Below are 23193 nucleotides of genomic sequence, written 5' to 3'. Positions count from 1 at the left end.
CCATCGACAACCAATCAACACCTGAAGACGAAGTTTAGTTAATTTGAATGGCCACTGCGAGCGCGCGAAGACAGCCGAGCCGTCCATCTCGAATCCAACGTCTCCCCTTCACGCGTACTGTTTCGCGGGTTATGATGATGCTGACACCGTGGATCACACATCGGACGGCTCTCCATCTTGGATGCGTCGTTGTTCACTTTCCGGCAAAGGCTTACAGCCTCAACCACTCTGTATCCATTTTCCCTCTTTTCTTTTCTTGGCTTGTAAGGCTATAAAGCCAGCAATTTGGAGACGCGAGAACCATCTCCCAGTTTTCTAGGGTTTCCCCCTTTGCGCCGCCAGTGTTCCTGGCTGGCTAGGTTCCCTTGTAAGCAGCTTGAACGCTCTAATCTTTCCTCTGAAAGCGAATGAAATAGCCAAATTCAGACTTTTTTCTCTGAATCTAGTTCTTCAGGCCAACTCGGGTCTGACAGTTTAATACATGGCCCATTAACAGAGCTACATACATCTCGTTACAAGTTGAAGTGCCAAAATATATTATTTCTACACCGCAATCGCAAGTAAATAAGACGGTTTGATCACTGAAGTTTCATCTTCCATGTACTCTATACTCTCACTAGGTCATTACCACCAAGTGTGTTTCTAAAACGAAGGCGCTCTTCTGTCTGCAAAAAAGGACTCTGACCTTCAACCTCCATGCATGTGATGTCTACTTCCTGAAGAAGAATGAACTATCTAGTTGTGCAGCTAACAGCGGCTAGGTTGGCACACTGGTGTCCCTGCTTTTCCTAGTATCTAAAGAAAGTACTAAAGGCTAGGGTAGCTATCATTATGTAGTCGAGAACCAGCCGAAGAGAATAGCTATCATTTGTTCGAGTTGTGACCTGTATAAAGACGAGGAGATTTGGTAGCACATGCTTGTTGTTGCTTCGCTGTACGAAATTGGAGCCAACGATGGAAAGAGAAGTCTGTTTTCTACCAGATGTTTGAAATGGCTCGCAGCAACGTATATGATCCTGCATGTAAAAGATAATTCTGCGATCCTCAATAAATTCAGGAAAAAAATAGACATGTGTATGTCCTTTTGGACCCATGCTGGCAGGGGAAAGGTGCATCTACGCACTACCACCATAGAAATGTACTCCCTCTGGTAAAGAAATATAAGATCGTTCATATCACTAAAACAATATGATATTTCTTTACAGAGGAAGTACTACTTTTTACATGCCGATCGATGTGGGAATCGGTTGGTCCAATAAGATTTGCTTCTATTAATGTATAGTGTACACTGAAAAAGGAGCGCCAGGTAACATTGCTCTGTACACTATTTGCAATTTGGCTTCAGGAGTGTTTGGTTTTGAGTTTCTCACTAAAGATTGCCTGCCATAAACATACACATCTCCCTGCCCTTATATTCGCAAATTCTCCGGTTCTCAACACATCTAGAAATAGCAGAGGCACAATTCTTCAGTGTTGTCCCACCATTGTGATTCATTTGGCACTCCGTTAGATAATATATACCATGATTTCATTTGTTAGAGCCGCGTTTGCCCGGTTAATTGTAGGATCGCCAGTACTCCATTCGTTTGTGATAGTCATATACATTATCTAGGACTGAATTGGCACTTTGTTAGCAGTTAGGCATAAAAAATCAGTGTAGAGAATCGGCCAATTGAATTCTATGTGGGGAATTTGTTATATTTTGCTTGAAATGGCGACTTAATTGGCCTTTTTTATCACCAAGTTGTGGTAGCACCGTAGCAGAACCTCCACTCCACACCTCCACTCCCACAGCATGTTGAGTCACTATTGAAAGTCGCGGAGCCCTTGTTTCCTGGCTCTGCAGCTCCCGGGATTTCACGGAGCTTGTGGAACTCCGAACAGGGTCTAGATCAACAATGTGTATGACTGTGATGCGGCAACATAGCAAAAGTTGGCCGGCATTGTTGATTTCTGAAGTCAGTCAGCTCCATTCTCCTCATGTGCCCAAGACTCCAACCAAACAACCAGACAAGGAAGAAAAAAGAAAAGAAATATGACTCCGGTTTACTACCCCCGGAGTTCCATTGAACATGATTACTGCTTAAAACATATATACACCTGATGTTAATACACAGGATTCCCTGCCACTATGCTGGCAAATTCTTCAGTTTGCACCAACTTACTGATGCATGGAAACAACAGATAGTTAGTCTTGATGCATCTGTGCAATATTTTTGCCATTTTTTTCAACACCCAAAAGCTTATTGCCCGTACAGTCATAAAGTACAGACTACATAATATTTCTCTTTTCCTAATAGATAGATGACGAAACATAAAAAACTGTTCAACTTGGATTCATGCTGCAGCACCAAAGTAGTCGCTGCCTCCATTGCCAGCATTTATCTGTATTCATTCATGCATCCAAAAACTCCAACCAGCAGGATGAAGGCCTCCCTTCCACCTGACCATGCGCCAGGGTTTAATATATCAGTAATTTTCATGTTTCCACGCATAGTATAGCTACTAAATTTATTAACCAGATCACACATGCTATTATATGAATCATTGGCTAAATCAATTGCCAGTACAGAGTATAAGTCAACGCACTGCTGATAGTTAATTTGTATCAATTACCATTCTTTTGGAGTTCTGTAACTAACATATACTGTAGTAACCAAGGTAGTTGACCAGTTCAAGATTATCACTAGCATTACTGCCATATCAAAAGAACAAACCAAGAAAAAAAGAACTCTGATATTTCTGGATGGAGGGAATAACAGGACTTGAAGCATAGCGTGCTAGCAGTAATACCTAGTTAATGATATCTTCATCTGCCGTTCTTGTCTGCTCTTCTTGTTTCTTGTTTTCCTGATGCAGCTACTTTATCCTCCTCATCTGCATCCACCAGGAGGAAATAAATATGAAAAATTAGTGAACAGAACAACCAACAATCAAATTAATAAGTAGGAGAAGTTATGCTAGCCTTATATAGAGTGCCTAGATTGACAGGGCATGACATCTCTCCCTGCAGGTACTTCCATGTGTCTTTGAGCCTTGCCAGTGCCTTCAGAGCACAGGTTGTGGTTGAGGAGTGTCCCCTATTAAACTGCACCTTGGAGTCTGACAGGTCTCGTTCCTTGTAAGGTGTGAGTAGCCATGGCAGAAGAGGATATCCTGCATCACCAATTATGTATTCCCCAGCTTCTGATCCATCTAATGCTACCTTTAGCTTGCTGCTATTCAGCCAATCACCCTTCTCACACCTTTTGAAGATTTTAGAGTCCTGCAAAAGGCCCAACTGGTTCATGCTACCCGCTGGTCCCAACCAAATGTTTCTGAACCTCATCTTTGGATCAACGATGACTTGCATCAGTGTGCTACCACTCTTCTCATGGTCCCAGTTTGGTCCAAATGGTATGTGAGTTGTACATATAACACCGCAACAGTTATTCATATTGTGGATCTTGCCAAACATGGATTTGATCTTATACATTTTGCTAGAGTGTGGCCAGCTCGAGTGGTGTCGTGACTGCTCCCACACAACATAAATGAAACTCTCAGTTACCAACAAGACTATTGACTTGCTCACACCAACAGAGGATGCTATGGTCTTTGTTGGCTCAGTACATTGCAACCTTCTCAAAGCAACAACTACTCGATCTTATAAAGATAGCACCCTCCCGTCAATAAAGGTGCATTTGTTCATATCTTTCATTGACGGCCCCATCACCAAGCTGCAGATGTAGCTAAAGGTTTTTCTTGTCATTTTGAAGACAAAGTCAAATCTTAGTGTGTCATCTAAAAAAGTTAAGCTTCCTGCATAAGAAAAAAACATAAAAGTGATTACACACAATCCATAAGAGCGAGCTCAGATGTGACAATTAAAATAGCAAGATGCAACAAAACATCATATAAGCACGGGTAGTAGGGAACAAGTGAGAACAACATAAACTTAGCAAATGAGGGACTCCACCAAATCAGAGAGTAGCATTGGTCAACAAATAGGCATTACAAAATGATAAAAAGCTACTCATCTGTTTTCTTCAGAGGAAAAACTAGTAACAGATGGTGATGAAAGGTAGAAAAACAAAGAGAATAGTTCAAATAACCAGAATATAAACAGAAAAATTAAGATGAACGAGAAATGCTAAATTACCTCTCGACACGAAAGAGAGGCTCACATTTGTCTCCAAGCTGTATGGTTTAGCTGTGTAGAAGACATACCATTTCCTTGAATTACCTCCTTCGCGTGCATATGCCTTGACATGCTCAACATGGCTGAACTTGTCCCACTCAGGGCCAGATTGTCCCGCGGCTATGGAAGTGAGCAGTGCTAGGCTGCAATATAGCTCCAAAAGCCTTGGGTTTATACCTCACATGTATTCTGGGAGTGCCTCCATGAGTATATCTATGAGTATTAGCCTTTGGAGTGCAGGAACACCCTCCAACACCTTCATCTTTGAGCAGCGGTTGATCACAAGCTTCTTCAGTCTGGAGAAATTAGTGATCCTCTCCAGGTCAAGGTTTTCAAACATGTTTAGCTCAACCAGCAATGGAAAGTTCTCCAGAGAAACGAGACCATGAACATACTATAGTGATAATGTATTCAAATCACTTGCCTGGGAAGCAAGGCCAGGAGGAAGACACTTCAATTTGCAGTTAGATAGCACAAGTTTCTGCAAGACAGGAAAGGCTCGCACTTGCTTCTCCCACTCCCACTCCTCCCATTCCACCATCCCAACTAAAAGCATCTCTTAAAATCTTGGAAATGCAGCCACCATCTGGGAAGGACGAGGATTGTGTTGATGGTAGGACTGCATGAATTCTCGTCCAACCCGCTTGATGGCTGGAGCACGTATGACGAACTCCAAATACGGGAGCTGACACAAGCCATCAGGAAGCTGTGTGCAGCAAGCCAGGTGTTCAATGAACAGAATCCTCAAGCTATTGAGGGGCACATCTAATGATGACATCATCCACAACGGTAGCCTTCGGCCAAAATATCCCTCAATGATGAGAGTTTCTAACCTGGGCGAAGGGCAAAGCTCATCAAACACCTTCTCGATTCGTTGTTGCTCCTATTTAAAAATCCCATCATATCCTAGTCTGCTACCACAAGTTAAGGATAGCCTAATGAGATGCTGCTTCTTGCCAAGCTTTGCCTATGCTGCACATGATCCTTGGCCCTACCATAATTACATTCTCCAATCCATATATTCCAAGATCCTTGAGCCGAGAAAGAGGGCCAACTCTTCCAAACTGTAGCAATCACCGTCCTCCCAGGCTGGAAACCCACGTACTATCCTCAAGTTTGTTAGAGCACTGAACCCCCTAGGTATGCCATTTATATTTGTTTCCCTGAAGTCAAGATACCTTAGCTGCTCCAACTCTACAATGCTATGTGGAAGTTCCACAATATTTTTGCATTCTCTAAGGCTAATATACTGCAAGAATTTCGTCTTTCCAATGCAATCTGGTAGGCTAGATATATCAGTTTTTTCTACGGATAAGTACCTCGGGTGCTTGAGTTCATGCAAAGATTCAAGCAATGCTACTACATCTGCAGAACCTATATATAAAGTTCGTAGACATGGAAAATGAACCAATGAATCACCAGGCTTGATATTTATATAGCCAACTAATATTAGTACCCGTAGTGTCTTTTGTGCTTGCAAAGAACTCCAGTCTAACCCATCTAGTTCTGATGCATTGCTTTCTAGAGATAACCGAAGAAACTCATGTGCACTAAGTTTACCAAAAATATTAGTTTCTCCACTATGAGCTGCTAGTGCCTCATCTCTAGCCACAAATTGAGCAAATGAGCGCACAACATCATGCATGTTGCAAACATTTTGTTCAATATACACTGTATTTGTCTCTATAAGATTCCTCAGTATCAACTCCTTATAGTACTTGCTTCCAAGTTCTTCTAAGTCATCCGAGGCCCCGTGAAGAAATCCTTCACTTATCCACATGCCAATGATTTCATGGCTACCAAACAGTGCAGTTTTAGGGAGAAGGGATGAAAGCATAAGTGCTCCCTGGGTGATTTTGGTAATTAATGTCAACATATCTCTTATTGGACTAATACTCTTACCTAGTATGTTTCAAATAAGTTCAACAATGGAGTGGCATGGACTAGAGGATGTGGAACCCCTTCAAGATGCTAAGGACAAAGGATTGGCTCAAGCTCAAAGCACAAGACTCTACATTTTACTTTTAGTGATCCAATATCACATTGAGTCCATAGGAAAGCCAATACTATTAAGAGGGGATGAGGTGTTGCTTAATGGCTTGCTTGCTCAAAGTGCTTAGTGATATGCTCCAAAGCCCTCAACCACTTTCTCACATCCACATATGTCCCAAACCAAAAGTCAAACTCGGCCCTACCGAACCTTTCTATCCAGCGCCACCGAGTTCTCTTGACATAGCCACTGCTAGAAACCCTAATCGAGTCGGTCTCACCGATGGGATCTCGGTCTCACCGAGATGGGCTTGCAAACTCTCTGTTGCCTATTGCAATAATTTCGGTCCCACCGAGGTATGCAATCGGTCCCACCGAGTTTGTCTGGCCAACTCTCTGTTTCGCTTATTACCCAAATCGGTCCCACCAAGTTTGTGTAATTGGTCAAACCGAGTTGAGGCTTTACCCTAACCCTAGGACATCGGTCCTACTGAGTTGATCATGTCGGTCCCACCGAAATTCATAACGGTCACATTATGAACTAAATCGGTCTGACCTAGTTTCACGATTCGGTCCCACCGAGTTTGCTAAATTGTGTGTAATGGTTAGATTTTGTGTGGAGGCTAGATATACCCCTCCACCCACTCTTCATTAGTGGAGAGAGCCATCAGAACATACCTACACTTCCAACATACATTTTCTGAGAGAGAACCACCTACACTTGTGTTGAGGTCAAGATATTCCATTCCTACCACATAAATCTTGATCTCTATCCTTCCCCAAGTTGCTTTCCACTCAAATCTTCTTTCCACCAAATCCAAATCATGTGAGAAAGAGTTGAGTGTTGGGGAGACCATCATTTGAAGTACAAGAGCAAGGAGTTCATCATCAACACACCATCTATTACCTCTTGGAGAGTGGTGTCTCCTAGATTGGTTAAGTGTCACTTGGGAGCCTCCGTCAAGATTGTGGAGTTAAACCAAGGAGTTTGTAAGGGCAAGGAGATCACCTACTTCATGAAGATCTACCTGAGTGAGGCAAGTCCTTCGTGGGCAACGACCATGGTGGGATAGACAAGGTTGCTTCTTCGTGGACCCTACATGGGTAGAGCCCTCCGTGAACTCACGCAATCGTTACCCTTCGTGGGTTGAAGTCTCCATCAACGTGGATGTACGATAGAACCACCTATCGGAACCACGGATAAAAATCTCCGTGTCTCCAAATTGCGTTTGCACACTCCAATCCCATCCCTTTACATTTTTGCAATTTGCATGCTTTACTTTCCGCTGCTCATATAATCTTGTCATGCTTGCTTGATATGCATTGTGAATGTTAAAACTTATACCAAAACTCCACTTCAACTTAAAGAGATTAAAAACGGCAACTTTTCTTACTTAGAGTCTATTCACCCCCCCTCTAGACACCTCTTCTCGATCCTTTCAATTGGTATCAGAGCTTTGGTCTCCATTGCTTTGGTTTAATCACCATTGGAGGAAGATGGATGAGTCTACTTTGGGGAGTCTTAGACATAGAGTGCCTATACTTGATGGAGAGTATTTTCATGAGTGAAAAATGAGATGCTTGTGATTTTTAATGAATATCATTTGAACAAGTACATTACTAGACCTTGCGCACCTCATGTTGCTCCTATGCATCCTACCCTTGATGAGTCAATTGACATGATTCACAATCTTAGAACATTTGATCTTATCACTAGAGGTTTGCCTAGAAACTTGATAGGTTGCTTGCCTACTCTTAAGTGTGCCTACACCATATGGAAATTTCTTGAGGAGCATTTTCCAAATTATTCCTTGCAAAATCTGGATGAAATTCTCCATAATTCTATTGCCTTAAGATGAATTCCAATGATCCTAAGTTTGGTGATTGTCTATTTGAGCTTACAAATCTTATGCGTGCCAAAGGATACATTGGAATTATTAGCATTATTTCCGAAGCTATTTGAATCCATAAAGAAGATCATTGTCAAACTCATTCTAACGAATCACCCTCTCTAGGAATTGATCCATCACATGACGATGTTGAACATGGATACTATGATGAGGATGATGATAGTGACTTTGATCTTGATGATGCAATGAGACACTTTGGTATTATGGAAAATCTTTGGGGATACATGGCAGGAGGAAAGGAATGGGTTCTTGATAGTGGATGTACTGATCACATGACCGGAGATAAAGATATGTTTCATGAGCTTGCTGAAAACAACGGCCCTCGAAAGTATGTCACTTTTGGTGATAACTCAAAGGGTAAGGTGATTGGCCTCGGTAAGGTGGCCATCTCACATGATAGCTCCATACAAAATGTCATGCTCGTTGAATCTCTTGGCTATAATCTGCTTTCTGTTTCTAGACTAGCTGACTTTGGTTTCAATGTCCTATTTACCGAAGTAGGTTGCCAAGTGTTTCGTAGAGATAATCATAAAATGGTCTTTACTGGTATACGCAAAGGTGATCTATACATTGTTGATTTCACTAAAAAGGCTCAACCTAGAACTTGCTTAATTGCTAAATACTCTAAAGGTTGGTTGTGGCATAGACGGTTAGGTCATGTGGGCATGCGAAACCTTGACAAGCTTATTAAAGGTAATCATATCCTCGATGTTAACAATGTCATATTTGATAAGGATAGACTTTGCAGCGCTTGTCAAGCAGGTAAACAGGTTGGAGGAAGGCATCCCGTGAAGAACATCATGACCATGAGGAGGCCGCTCGAGCTACTTCACATGGATCTTTTTGGTCCCAACGCTTACAAAAGTCTCGGTGGAAATTCTTTTGGTCTAGTTATAGTTGATGATTTTTCAAGATTTACGTGGGTGTTCTTTGTCGATGATAAATCGCAGGTCCAAAAAGATCTTCAAAAACTTCGCTAGGAAGGCCCAAAATCAATTTGAAGTGAAGATCAAGAAGGTTCGCAGCGACAACGGAACGGAGTTCAAGAACGCAAATGTGGACACCTTTCTTGATAAAGAATGGATTTCACATGAGTTCTCGGCTACGTACACACCTCAACAAAATGGAGTTATTGAGAGGAAGAACCGGATGCTCATCGAAATGGCGAGAACGATGCTTGATGAGTACAAGACACTGAAGCACTTTTTGGTGGAAGCGGTTGAGACAGCTTGTCATGCAACAAATCTCTTGTATCTTCACAAGCTACTCGGCAAGACGGCATACGAGCTCCTCACCGGTAACAAACCCCAAATTGGATACTTTCGAGTATTCGGCTCAAAGTGCTACATTCTTGATAAACATCGTCATTCTAAATTTGCTCCTAAATCTCTGAAGGTTTCCTACTTGGTTATGGCTCAAACTCTCACACTTACCGTGTCTACAATAATTTCATCCGAAAGGTTGAAGAGACGGTAGATGTGAAGTTTGATGAATCTAATGGCTCGCAAGTAGAGCAATTGCCAATTGATGTAGGAGACAACGACCCTTCGGAAGCAATCCAAGACTTGTCTATTGGCAAGATTCGTCCAATGGAGGTGAAGGAGAGTACCTCATCCGTCCAAGTGGAATCTTCCACCTCACGACAAGGTGAACCAAGAGTTGATACGGAAGAATCCACAAGTGGGACACACCAAGACGAAGAAAATGAGGAAGTACACCAAGATGAACATCAACAACCTCCTGCTCCACCACGACAAGAGAACGACAACATCAACAATGAAGAAGTCCAAGAAGAAGAACAAGATGAAGAAGATGTTCCACCCAGATCCAAGCAAAAGCTTCCACGAGTTTGAGCAAGAGTCGCCAAAGACCATCCCGTCGAGCAAATCTACAATGATATCCAAACCGGGAGAATCACTCGCTCTAAAACTCGTTTGGCTAACTTTTGTGAACATTATTCATTCATCTCTAGGATTGAACCTATGAAGGTTGAAGAAGCATGGGAAGATCCGGATTTGATAAATGCCATGCATGAAGAGCTACACAACTTTGAGAGAAATCAAGTTTGGACATTGGTTGAGAAGCCTGACAACAACCACAACATCATTGGTACCAAATGGGTGTTTCGCAACAAAAAAGATGAAGATGGACAAGTAGTTCGCAACAAAGCATGTCTCGTCGCCCAAGGATACACTCAAGTCGAAGGTATGGACTATGGTGAGACATATGCCCCCGTTGCTAGACTTGAGTCCATTCGCATCTTACTTGCCTATGCTAACCACCATGATATCACCTTGTACCAAATGGACATTAAAAGTGATTTTCTAAATGGTGAAATAGAGGAGGAAGTTTACGTTAAGCAACCTCATGGCTTTGTCAATCCTAAGAAACCTAATCATGTTTACAAACGTCACAAAGCTCTTTATGGTCTTAAACAAGCTCCTAGAGCGTGGTATAAATGCTTGACCAAGTTCCTTATTGAAAAAGGCTTTGAAATTGGAAAAATTGATTCTACTCTTTTTACTAAAAGGGTTAATGGAGAACTATTTGTCTGCCAAATCTATGTTGATGATATTATATTTGGTTCGACTAACCCTCACTTTAGTGAGAAGTTTGGAAAGCTAATGTCAGAGAAGTTTGAGATGTCTATGATGAGTGAACTCAAATTCTTTCTCGGTTTGCAAATCAAGCAAACTAAGGAAGGTACCTTTGTCTCTCAAACAAAGTACACCAATGGCTTATTCAAGAAGTTCAATATGCAAGAACGCAAAGGTATGACTACACCCATGCCTACTAGTGGACATCTTGATTTGACCAAAGATGATGAACCAGTTGATCAAAAGGTTTACCACTCCATGAGTGGTTCATTGTTATATCTATGTGCCTCTCATCCCAATATTATGCTAAGTGTGTGCATGTGTGCACGGTATCAAGCGGTCCCTAAAGAATGTCATCTTAAGGCTGTGAAAAGGATAGTGAGATACTTAATACACACACCAAATTTTGGCATTTGGTATCCTAAGAGGTCTTCTTTTGATCTTGTTGGTTACTCCGATTCGGACTATGCCGGAGACAAGGTTGATAGAAAGTCCACTTAGGGTACTTGTCAATTTCTTGGTAGATCTCTTGTGTCTTGATCCTCCAAGAAACAAAACTCAGTATCCTTATCCACAGCCGAAGTGGAATACATTGCCGCTGGTTCATGTTGTGCTCAATTACTTTGGATGACCCAAACTCTCAAGGATTATGGGATATATGTGAAACATGTTCCATTGCTTTGTGACAATGAAAGTGCTATCAAGATTGCTCGCAATCCCGTGCAACACTCTCGAACTAAGCATATTGAAGTTCGTCATCACTTCATTCGAGATCATGTTGCCAAAGGGGACATTGATCTTAAGCATGTTCGCATTGATAAGCAATTAGCGGATATATTCACCAAACCGCTTGATGAGAAAGTCTTTTGCCTTTTGAGAGGTGAATTGAACATCATTGATGCTTCAAACTTGGAGTAGGAACTCCATTTGGATACATGCAAGGCATGCGCCTTTGACTAATCCTTGATATTTCTTTCATGTTGCTATTTATATGTCTTGGATATATTTGCACCCTTGCATGTCATCTAACCCTTGTAGGTACTTGGATGAATCTAAATCTATGAGATTGCAACCCACTCACATCTTGAGCAAAATTCTACATCACCAAGTCTCTACACAATGGTGGTTGAAGACAAGGAAGCACGAAACCCTTCAAACATATCCTTTGAGAAATTCTATATTGAATCTTATGATTGTCATTTTGGATGCACAAGTGCTCTTCCTTGCAAGACTAACCCATGTAGGTAGATGAACTCAAATTCCAAGTGGAGCTCCCAACTCTTGATGAGCTACAACAACCTTGAGCAACCCACACAAGTTCAACTACATGATCACGATCAACACCACCACCCAAGGTATGTTATTCCATCTTAGAGAAGCTTTACTCCAAGTCATGAGTCAAAGAAACTCAACAAGATGTGAATACATCAAAATGCTTAAACGAAAAATGGTAACCCCATTTTGAGCTTAAACGATGAGTATGACCTATGATCAAGTGATCTCACTTGACTCCTAAGTCAATATACTCTAACATAGGTGACATTGTCGCCGACTGTCGGTGTCAAAACTGGCGGATCTCGGGTAGGGGTTCCCGATCTGTGCGTCTTAGGCTGATGGTAACAGGAAGCAAGGGACACAATGTTTACCCAGGTTCGGGCCCTCTCGATGGAGGTAAAACCCTACTTCCTGCTTGATTAATATTGAAGATATGAGTAGTACAAGAGTAGATCTACCACGAGATCGTAGAGGCTAAACCCTAAGAGCTAGCCTATGATGGTATGATTGTAATTGTGATCGGCCTTCTAAGGACCATCCTCTCCGGTTTATATAGACACCGGAGAGAGCTAGGGTTTACATGGAGTCGGTTACAAGGAAGGAAATATAATATCCAGATCGCCAAGCTTGTCTTCCACACAAAGGAGAGTACCATCCGGACACGAGCCGGAGTCTTGATTCTTGTATCTTCACGCTTCAATAGTCCGGATGATGTATATAGTCCGGCTGTCCGGATACCCCCTATTCCAGGACTCCCTCAGTAGCCCCTGAACCAGACTTCAATGATGGTGAGTCCGGCGTGCAGTCTTGTCTTCAGCATTGCAAGGCGGGTTCCTTCTCTGAATACTCCAAGGTAATTATCGAACACGTAGACCGTGTCCGGATCTGATACTACGAACAGTGTCCAGTTCTGCAAGATGATCTTCACACACCATTGTAGGGAACATAGCATAAACCTGTTCTGCTGGCAATCCTTGTTCATCGTGCCCTTGCATCATGGCCTGGTCCAACACGAACCGGCGTTTCCTGCCCCACCTCGACTCGCGTTGCGAGGCGGTTTTATTGGCACGTCCTGCCAAAGCAGAGATCGTGTTCCTCTTATTACGGGATCTTTCATCAATATGGGCGTGTGTGACCCTACGGCGACCGTTGGCATGACTCTGTGTATTTTAGATAAGTCTCAAGCGGTCACACTGAGGACTCTTGATATTCATCTGTTTTATAAAGGGGCCTTTTTTCCACCTCCCTTGCTCCTTCTCGCACCTCGAGTTCTAGCACCCAAGACCTAAGCTCCAGCACCTCAGATCCTCCAACATGTCCGGATCCGACGCAAAAGGCCAGTGGGTGGCCTCCTCTATACAAGAGGAGGACATTACGAAGCTTAGGGAGGTCGGGTACCTGACCGCCGATATCCAGCACAGGCTTCCTGCTCCAGGGCAAGTCAGCCCTACGCCGGAGCCCAATGAGAGCATCATGTTCGTTCCTCACTTCCTCCGAGGCCTGGGCCTCACCCTCGACCCCTTTGTGAGGGGGCTCATGTTCTACAATGGGTTGGATTTTCATGATCTCGGTCCAGACGCCATCCTCCATATCTCGTTGTTCATTATTGTGTGCGAGGCTTTTCTCCACGTCATCCCACACTTCGGCTTATGGCTCAAGACCTTCAATGTGACGCCGAGGATGATCGAGGGGCGACATGCAGAGTGCAGAGGTGCCATAATAAGGAGGAATGCGGATGCCCCATGGCTAGAGAGTTCTTTCCCGGAAGTATCTGATGTATGGCAACGGAGGTGGTTTTATGTTACAGCTGCCAGAGGCACCAAGTGGGTAGCTGCCCCCGAGTTTCGCTTGGGCCCTCTGTCACAGTTAGCGTCTTGAACTGACGTAGGACGAAATTTTGGGCCCGCTGGTGATGTACCAAAACTGCAGAATCACATTCGGGAGCTCATTAAGAGGGACATAAATCTTGTCAGCATAATGCAAGTGATGCTAATCCAACGGATGTTGCCATGCAAACATCGGCCTCTCCGGATGTGGAAGTTTAATCCGGAGGGTCCGCGGACTATTAAGCACTTCTTCGCCTGAAGCTCGAAGGGATGTGTAAATTATTTTTCGGACCACAAGTAAAGTGTCCAGACGCCACCGAGGATGCGGGCCTAAGCTGCAATTGCCCAGATGCCCAAGTAAGTAACCTTAAAGCTGGACACTTCATTTATATTTATCATAACTATTATTCTGAAAATCCCTCCGTGGCCAGGAATGGCTCATCAAGGCGGAGAGAATCAGGTGTCCGGCGCTACTTCCTGAAGGTTCGCTTAGTCCGACCGTTGCCAAGATGCTTGGCCGGGTGCTCAGCAAAATCCCCTCAGGGAAAGGCGAAGGGAAGGGCAGTGAAGCCGAACTTCACACACTATGCATCCAGACTAGGGGAATCGCTACCTCTCCTACGGAGGATAGTCAGGAAGGGGAGGTTAAAGCCTCCTCCCCGCGTGGGAGGAAGAGGGCCGCCTCCGAAGACTTGGAGGCGGAGATGCCCAAACAAGGGAAGAAGGTATCACCAGGGGGCTCTGCCGCGACAGGCACCCTCACCGCACCGTGCCCACCAATGGGCCAGCCCTCCACCAAGCTGTAAGTTAATCGTTAATTCAAAGGTATGGTGTTTCTCCGAGATTCATAACCGGGACTTCGTCTTTTGCAGTCCGACGAGCATCTCCTCTCGACAGAGTTCGTCTTTGGGGGATCTTCCTCCGGAGATGATGAGTCAGACCCCACCCACCTCTCCGCATCATGAAGCGGGCAACACTGAGGTGTCGTCACGGAGGAGTCTGGATTTGCCGAAGCCGGAAGCGAACACGTCAGTCGCCCTGAGCCCGGAGCGTTTGGCTCCCACGGGGGCGATGAGAAGGGTCCGGCACAGTTTGATGTCCGGCCAGACGTACTGACGGGCCTTCTAGAGCGAGCCGTGATCTCAGAGGAGCACCGCTCTTTAATGAGCACGGTGCTTGAAGATTTCATCCGCTACCAGCGGTTTGAATGAGGCATTTACAAGCCTGCTCAAAGGCTTTGAGGTATGTAGTGAAAAATACACTATTTTTTGGTTGTGAAGCACGCGCTAGGTGTGCTCCCTGTGGATAGTAGCCCCTGAGACTCTGGTTGCCCGCCATAGGCGGCAAACGAGGGATCATATAGTAATGGCTGAGCCGTACATATGCGCAGGTATATAAGGATCCGACAGCCGACCAGTCTGTTGAAGTTGCCGAACTGAGGAGGCAGATCGGATCTATTGATGCCGATATCACGCTGGTAAACAAACGACTCGAAGAGTCACAGGGTATGTGCCCTGCTTCCCTTATTATGTTGTATGGGAAAATGCGAGAGTGGCATAATGTTAATGCCATGTGTTTGTACTGCAGATGGTGCTGCTGCCGTGGAGGCCCTGAGGGCGGAACTTGCTCAGGCCAAGGAACAAGCTCGGGCTAGCAATGCGGCTGCCCTAAAGGCGGCCGAAGAATTGAGAGTCGAACAGGCTGCTCATCGCCGAAGCGAGGAAAAGATAACCGAAATGGCTGAGGAGTTGAAGAATGCCGCCGACCGGTAGGTACTCCTTGAAAAGGAGAATAAGGCTAGTTCGGCCGAGCTGGACAAGGCACTTAATGCCACCAAGGAGATGTGGACCGAGGTCCGGGGTATGCGGGAGAAGCTCCAACAGGCCGACAAAATCATGGCTGGGGACTCCTACTTACTGCGGACGAAGTTTTTGGATCTGAAGTATGCTCCCCTGGCTGGGCGCTGGAGTCCTGGAGACGCATATGCGGACTTGGCGAATAGTACAACTGACGCTGCTAAGTTTTTCGAGGGCCAAGGTGATAAAGAAGTGGAGAAGCTTTTCTAGTCGCAGTTCAATGCTCCCACTCGCCCGCTGCCGCTAAATGAGAAGGTGGCTACTGTGGCGGAGCTCCACAGGCTGTCCGGGCTTGCAATGCGGTCTGTAATAGACCATCTTTGGCCGAAGGGGCCTAAGCCGGATAGCTACTTTGGATTAGTGCAGCAATTCCTTGGATCCGTGTCTCGGATTGATGCCATGAGGAGGTCGGCGTTCATAGAGGGTGCGCGGATGGCTCTTGCCCGCGTTAAGGCCTATTGGACGGATATGGAGGCCACCATTATAGCGACCCAGGATCAGGCGAGGGGCCAATATCCGGCCGAGCACTACTTGGCACAGGTCACAGAAGGTGCCCGCCTAATAGAGGCGCAGTGCTCGAAGAATGTCTTGTTCGAGTGATAAGTCGAATCATTGTAAAAAACAATGTTTATTTCGGTTATGAGGCTATATTTATACTTTTTGCCCGGAAGTATTATTGTGTCCCCTTTGCGGCCGTTTTTATATAGATATGAGTAGTCCGAAAGTTAGCAGTCATTGGCTTTAGCCCCCACGCATACAATGCGGGGGTGTCCGCGAGAAATATGCTTAATCACACTTGATCCAATGTCTTGGTTCATTAAGAAGGTGATCGCACGTCGAACTAGGCAACCGGACTATATAGTTGTAACACTTTCGCTTAGCCATGGGGGTCTAACGGTGGGGCTACTATGTAGACCCTGGTACATTCGCGTGCATCCGAATACGGGTGCGTGTGTACATGGCCGGGAAACGACCCTTCGTTAATGCGGAGGAATCCTTAGAGATTCCGGTGAGTCTTCGAGTGGTTGAATAGTCTCTCGTTGTATCATGACAGTCAGTTTTCAGCTTTCTCTACTGAGGTGCTCATCCGGAATAATCAGGCCACAATCGCAGTAGTTCTCCTTTGGCCCGCCTTAGCCGATAATAACGAAATGTAAGGCGGCAAACCCAGGAGCCGGGCAAACCCAACATTATACCAAAGACATGATTCGGAGCTGATGCATATAAGGCCAAACTCGTGACGCCAAACACTCCCAAGGGTATTCGGTCTTTTAAAAGAAAATAGGCTGACTAGAGTCTATTATAAGCCCTAAATTTCCAGGTACGTGCGTTTTAATCTGTCGTGGCGAAATGCCAATAACGACAGTATCCTCTGTGGGTATGGAACCCATGGGATGGTTAAACAACAAGAGGCAGTAGAAAAGGTTTACACAGGGGCTTAATCTAAAAAGAAACCTGTTGAATAGGGCCCTGCTGCACGCCTGCGCCTTTGTCTTCGTCGTGCCGTATCCTAGAAGGGTATCGCGCAAACGTTGTCTGTGGAAAAAAACTCGTAGGAGAGTACAACGTAAGTATGCGATTAATAATAAAGGTGTAATATGTTGGCCTGCCGGTAAGGTTGAGCCAGTCGTGATGCTGTGTTAAATATGTATAGCCCCTGGTATCCGCTATGGGATTTCATAAACGGTGCCCTGGTTCAGTTTTATTCGGGTTACTGGACTCGTCTAACCGTGTCTGTGGCCGTAATGACCAGTCATGTTTTTGATATTTGGAGGCCGCTTATAGTCCGGCCGCCAGGGCCGTCGCGTGTTCCTCTGCGCGTGGAGAGCGTTCTGTGATTCCGCTAACGGTGATGACGCCACATGGACCAGACATCTTGAGTGTAAGGTAGCCATAGTGCGGCAATGCGTTGAAGCGGGCGAAGGCCGCTCTTCCAAGCGATGCGTGATAGCCACTTTGGAAGGGTGCGATGGTGAAGAGTAGTTCTTCGCTTCTGGAGTTACCTGGGGAGCAAAATGTTACTTCCAGCACGACGGAGCCCCTGCCGTGGGCGTCAACGCCTGGTATCACCCCTTCAAAGGTGGTGTTGCTTTGGCTAATTCTAGATGGGTTTATCCCCATTCTGCGGATAGTGTCCTCGTATATTAAATTGAGACTACTGTCGCCGTCCATGAGGACGCGGGTGAGACGGTATCCGTCGATTATTTGGTCAAGCACCAAGGCCTGTGATCCTCCGTGCCGAATACTAGTTTGGCCGTCCATGTGATCGAAAGTGATCGGACAAGACATCCAGTGGTCAGATGTGGGTACGATGGGCTCTACATCGTGCGCGTCTCTGGGCGCACGTTCATGCCTTCTTGTGAATGTGTGAGTCGCGTGGATCATGTTTACTATTTTAACCTCTGGAGGAAATTTTTTCTGTCCCCTAGTGTTTGGCTGGCGAGGTTCATCCTCGTCTTCACTTGGTGTTTCCCTCCCCTTGTGTTCGGCATTTAATTTGCCGGCCTGCTTGAAAACCTAGCATTCTCTATGCGTGTGGTTCGCAGGTTTCTCCGGGGAGCCATGAATTTGGCATAGTCTGTCCAGGACTCTGTTCAGACCGGACGGTCCCTCTTTACTGCCTTTAAATGGCTTCTTTTGCTGATTAGGTCAAGAGCCCCTGAATCCGGCATTGACCATTGTGTTATCTGGGCTCTCTTCCTTGTTTTGGCGTTTGTGTTTATTACGCTGTGGCTTCCCGTCGCCATCCCTTATTTCGGATGTGTTGGGGTCGCTGTTGCCTTTACGGGCTAACCAACTATCTTCACCCGCGCAAAAGTGGGTCATAAGGCCTGTTAAGGCTGCCATTGTCCTTGGCTTTTCTTGGCCGAGGTGCCGGGCGAGCCATTCGTCGTGGATGCTGTGTTTGAATGCTGCTAAGGCTTCAGCGTCCGGACAGTCGACTATTTGATTCTTTTTAGTTAGGAATCTGTTCCAAAGCTTGCGGGCGGACTCTCCGGGTTGTTGGATTATGTGACTTAGATCGTCTGCATCCGGAGGCCGGACATAAGTCCCTTGAAAGTTGGCCATGAAAGCGTCCTCGAGTTCCTCCCAACTCCCGATTGAATTTTCGGGGAGGCTTTTGAACCAGTGTCGAGCTGGTCCCTTCAACTTGAGGGGAAGGTATTTGATGGCGTGGAGGTCATCCCCACGAGCCATGTGAATATGCAGGATAAAATCCTCGATCCAGACCCCTGGGTCTGTCGTTCCGTCGTATTCCTCTATGTTCGCAGGTTTAAAGCCTTGTGGGAATTCATGGTCCAGTACTTCTTCGGTGAAGCACAGGGGGTGAGCAACCCCTCTGTATCTGGGCGCGTTGTGGCATGTAGTCTGCTATTGTTGTGTCCGGTGCTTATTCCGAACTGGTATTTGGCTTGTATGAGCATTTGGGTGACCATAGTCCCTCGCCGGGGTGTGTCCTTTAGATCCGTAGATGGACCTGGCTGCACCGGCCTTCTTATCCAGCTTCTCATGTAGATCGTGCGCGGTGTCAGTAGCCGCTCTGTTGTGGTTGTGAAGCGGTACGTCTGGTCTTCTGGTTGTATTATTCTTTGGTGGAACGGCCTCGTCGTCGAATTCTGGCAGTAGCTTGCGTTTTGGATAGCTTTTTGAATGGCGATCGTCGCCATATCTTTCTTCAGTGTCTAGCACTTTATTCCATCTGCGACTGAGCTTTTCCTGTGTGGCTTTAAGCCGTTGTTTCTGCTTCTTTAGACTACTTGCTATGGCCATAAGCTTTCGGTGGAGGTTGTCTCGTTCCACTCGTTCGTCCGGAATGGTGAATGCATCGTCGTCCGGACTGTGTTCCTGTTCTGGGGCGGTTTCATGAGCTCGTCCCTTCGGATCATTGTGATCGGGTATTTGCTCCGAACTCGGTTTGGCGTGACTTGGCTCGTCCTACTCCATCGCTGGGTCCATGTGGTCGTTACTGCCTTTGGGGTTTACTGGTATATCGATCCTTCTTGCGCTCTTGTCGCTATTTTTACTATTGCTGGAATTTGAGCGGTGTTTGCGCCGCCGTTTTGGCTTTTGCCGAGGTGTTTTATCTTCCGGATTATCGTTGTCGTCCTTCTTGGGCGTATCCACCACGTATATATCGTGTGACAAGGTAGTAGTCCCGCGCCCCATAGATTCTGGAGCTTCTCCTGCATTGTTGTCCATACCATCGATGTCTTCGGAGTCGAAGTCAAGAACGTCGGTTAAATCATCGATCGTGGCAATGAAGTGGGTGATGGGTAGGCAACGAATTCCTTCGTCGCCTGCTTCCCACTCAGGCCGAACATAGTTCGGCCCAGAGCCTCCTGACAAAGAGAGAGACTTTAATGAGTTCAACATGTCACCAAAGGGCGAGTGCTGGAAGATGTCCACAGCGGTAAACTCCATTACTGAAGCCCAACCTGGTTTGACTAGCTCGAGGGTATGCGGATCGGAACCAACTACCGGATACGAGTCCGGGGGCCCGGGGTTACATGCCTCCATAGAGGTGAGACCTGTGTTCGGCTCCACCGCCGATGAGTATGCGGCCTGCGGGGTGGGGTCTACCCTTCTGTCCTTGGGCGACGCAACCTGTTCCGGATTTAGATCCGAGGCTGATGCAGGGGTGATGTCCCGAGCATTGTCCGACGGCAGGTCTAGGCCGTGCTCGTCGTGACTGTCCGGCACTCCTGGCACAGGGCCGAATCCGTCGAAGATCAAGTCTCCGCGAATATCCGCTGTGTAGTTCAAGTTTCCGAACCTGATCTGGTGGCCAGGGGCGTAGCTGTCGATCTGCTCTAGATGACCAAGCAAATTGGCCCGTAGTGCGAAGCCGCCGAACACAAAGATCTATCCGGGGAGAAAAGTCTCGCCCTGGACCGTGTTATTGGCGATTGAAGATGCCATCAAGCCTCAAAGCGACGACACAGAGGAACTCTCAATGAAAGCACCAATGTCGGTGTCAAAACCGGCGGATCTCGGGTAGGGGGTCTCGATCTGTGTGTCTTAGGCTGATGGTAACAGGAAGCAAGGGACACAATGTTTACCCAGGTTCGGGCCCTCTCGATGGAGGTAAAACCCTACTTCTTGCTTGATTAATATTGAAGATATGAGTAGTACAAGAGTAGATCTACCACGAGGTCATAGAGGCTAAACCCTAAGAGCTAGCCTATGATGGTATGATTGTAATTTTGATCGGCCTTCTAAGGACCATCCTCTCCGGTTTATATAGACACCGGAGAGAGCTAGGGTTTACATGGAGTCGGTTACAAGGAAGGAAATATAATATCTGGATCGCCAAGCTTGTCTTCCACGCAAAGGAGAGTACCATTCGGACATGAGACGGAGTCTTGAGTCTTGTATCTTCACGCTTCAATAGTTCGGACGATGTATATAGTCCGGCTATCCGGATACCCCTAATCCAGGACTCCCTCACCGACCAATTCTAGATGAAGTTCTCTTGTGCTCTTTTCTGCGCTCTTGCATTTGTCTCATGCATATTTGTTTCCCTTTTCAAAAAAAAACTTCATCTAGATTTCTTTTCTGGTTCTTTTTTGTTCTGCATTCCTTGCATCCAATTCTTTGCAAATCTTTCAGTTAATTCCTTGCAAATCCTTGTGAGATCTTACTTGACTAGTGAGCTGAGGTGAAAAGTGTTTTGTCTGTGATGAGCTCAGTCACACCGGTCTGTTGTTTTCGGTCCCACCGAATTCTTTCGGTGCAACCGAAGCACACAACTCGGTGCCACCGATTTCACTGCAGGAAAGACATCTTGCCACTTGTTCCTACATTCTTTTGATCCAGCTCCACTCAATGATTCTTGTCCTCTACCAGCATCACATTCGACTTGTTACTTTGTTTTGTGACTCAAGGACCAAACCTATTTGTAACAAAAATTCAGAAGAACCCTTCTTGGAAATTGATGTCAAAGGGGGGGTGGGAGATCACATCAAAGCTTAATCATTTCTATAGGGGGAGAAAATACTCAGGGGGAGAGAGTTCTCCTACAAGGAGACAGAAGTATCACTTCAAAAGACCCCAGATGCTTGGTGTTCAAGAGGAGAGAAGTCACATGTCTTTAAGAGGGGAAAGACATGTTCATATTTGATTGTTTGCATTAGCTCTATTTCTTTTCTTTGCTCTGATTTTATGTTCCCTATCTTCTCCCAGTGTCATGCTAAATTCAGGGGGAGCAAGACATCTAAGGGAAGGAAATCCTTGAATTCATTGTAGATCTTTACCTTTGGGGACATGTCTATATCCAATGGGGTACTGAGTACTCACTCTCTACATGTCATCCCAGTCTTGGTACTCTTGTGGTTTCTTTTGTTTGCTCTGGCTAGTAGGTGTATCTGTGTTATCTAACCTTGTTTACGCAGGTTCATTTCCTCCTAAGCCAACTCAAGACCACAAGGTAAGTATATGCATCACAGTCATGTGTATGAGGATCTCTTGCCGATGTACATACTGTTTGCAAGAAGGACTCATGAGCATGGAGGAACATTTCCTATATTCACATCATTTGCTCTGGTGCATATAGCCAAGATACATGTAACACATTGCTTACTCTGTCATGCTTATGCATTCACATGCTCCTATATTCCATATTTACATGATTGCATACATGTAGGGGGAGCCTATGCATGTTGCATGTCTTTCCAAAGCTTTACTTGTTATTCTCTATATCTTTATCTAAAGCTTTGATATATGTTGTCATCAATTACCAAAAAGGGGGAGATTGAAAGCACAAGTGCTCCCTGGGTGATTTTGGTAATTAATGTCAACATATCTCTTGTTGGACTAAAACTCTTACCTAGTATGTTTTAGATAAGTTCAACAATGGAGTGGCATGGACTAGAGGATGTGGAACCCCTTCAAGATGCTAAGGACAAAGGATTGGCTCAAGCTCAAAGCACAAGACTCTACATTTTACTTTTAGTGATCCAAGATCACATTGAGTCCATAGGAAAGCCAATACTATTAAGAGGGGATGAGGTGTTTCTTAATGGCTTGTTTGCTCAAAGTGCTTAGTGATATGCTCCAAAGCCCTCACTACAAAAAAAAGACACATCCTGACATTTTGGGCCGAACGAATTTTTTTCTGGCATACATATGACACTTCTATGACGATAATTGTGACAAAACCCGGTATCATCATAGATGTGGTGGGCTCCTACTTCTATGACAAAAAATCATGACAGAAAATGGGCTTTTCGTCCTGGGCGGGCCGGAGACGCAGCTGCATGACATTCTTTGGGCCGTCCATGACGGAAAAAACCGTGGTAGAAGTGAGGGGGAGGAAAATTTCGGGGAGTTGCCGGTTACGGTGGGAGGTCGAGGGCCGAGCGATGCGCGTTTCTCTCATACACGTACACGCGAGTGTGCGAGGCATTGGCTCTAACTGAACCGGAGCAAGGCGTTGGGCTCTAACTGAACCCGAGCGATTGCACTGCAGGCTACGCGTTACTGAACCCGAGCGATCCATCGATGGCTGTTAACTGAACCCGATAGAGCGATTCCTTCGCTACTACTGCTAACTGAAGTCGATTG

The 23193-nt window shown here is 45.6% G+C and overlaps 1 pseudogene; it reads right to left on the bottom strand.

The window, feature by feature from the left end:
* Window positions 1-2809: 2809 nt before the first annotated feature.
* The window catches only part of LOC119320704, a 61219-nt pseudogene continuing 40835 nt past the window's right edge, over window positions 2810-23193 (bottom strand).

This window comes from Triticum dicoccoides, chromosome 6B (assembly GCF_002162155.2).
Source record: "Triticum dicoccoides isolate Atlit2015 ecotype Zavitan chromosome 6B, WEW_v2.0, whole genome shotgun sequence".
NCBI classification, from domain to species: Eukaryota; Viridiplantae; Streptophyta; class Magnoliopsida; order Poales; family Poaceae; genus Triticum; species Triticum dicoccoides.
Note: the sequence above shows the minus strand (reverse complement) of the source record. Positions and strands in the feature narration are given on the sequence as shown.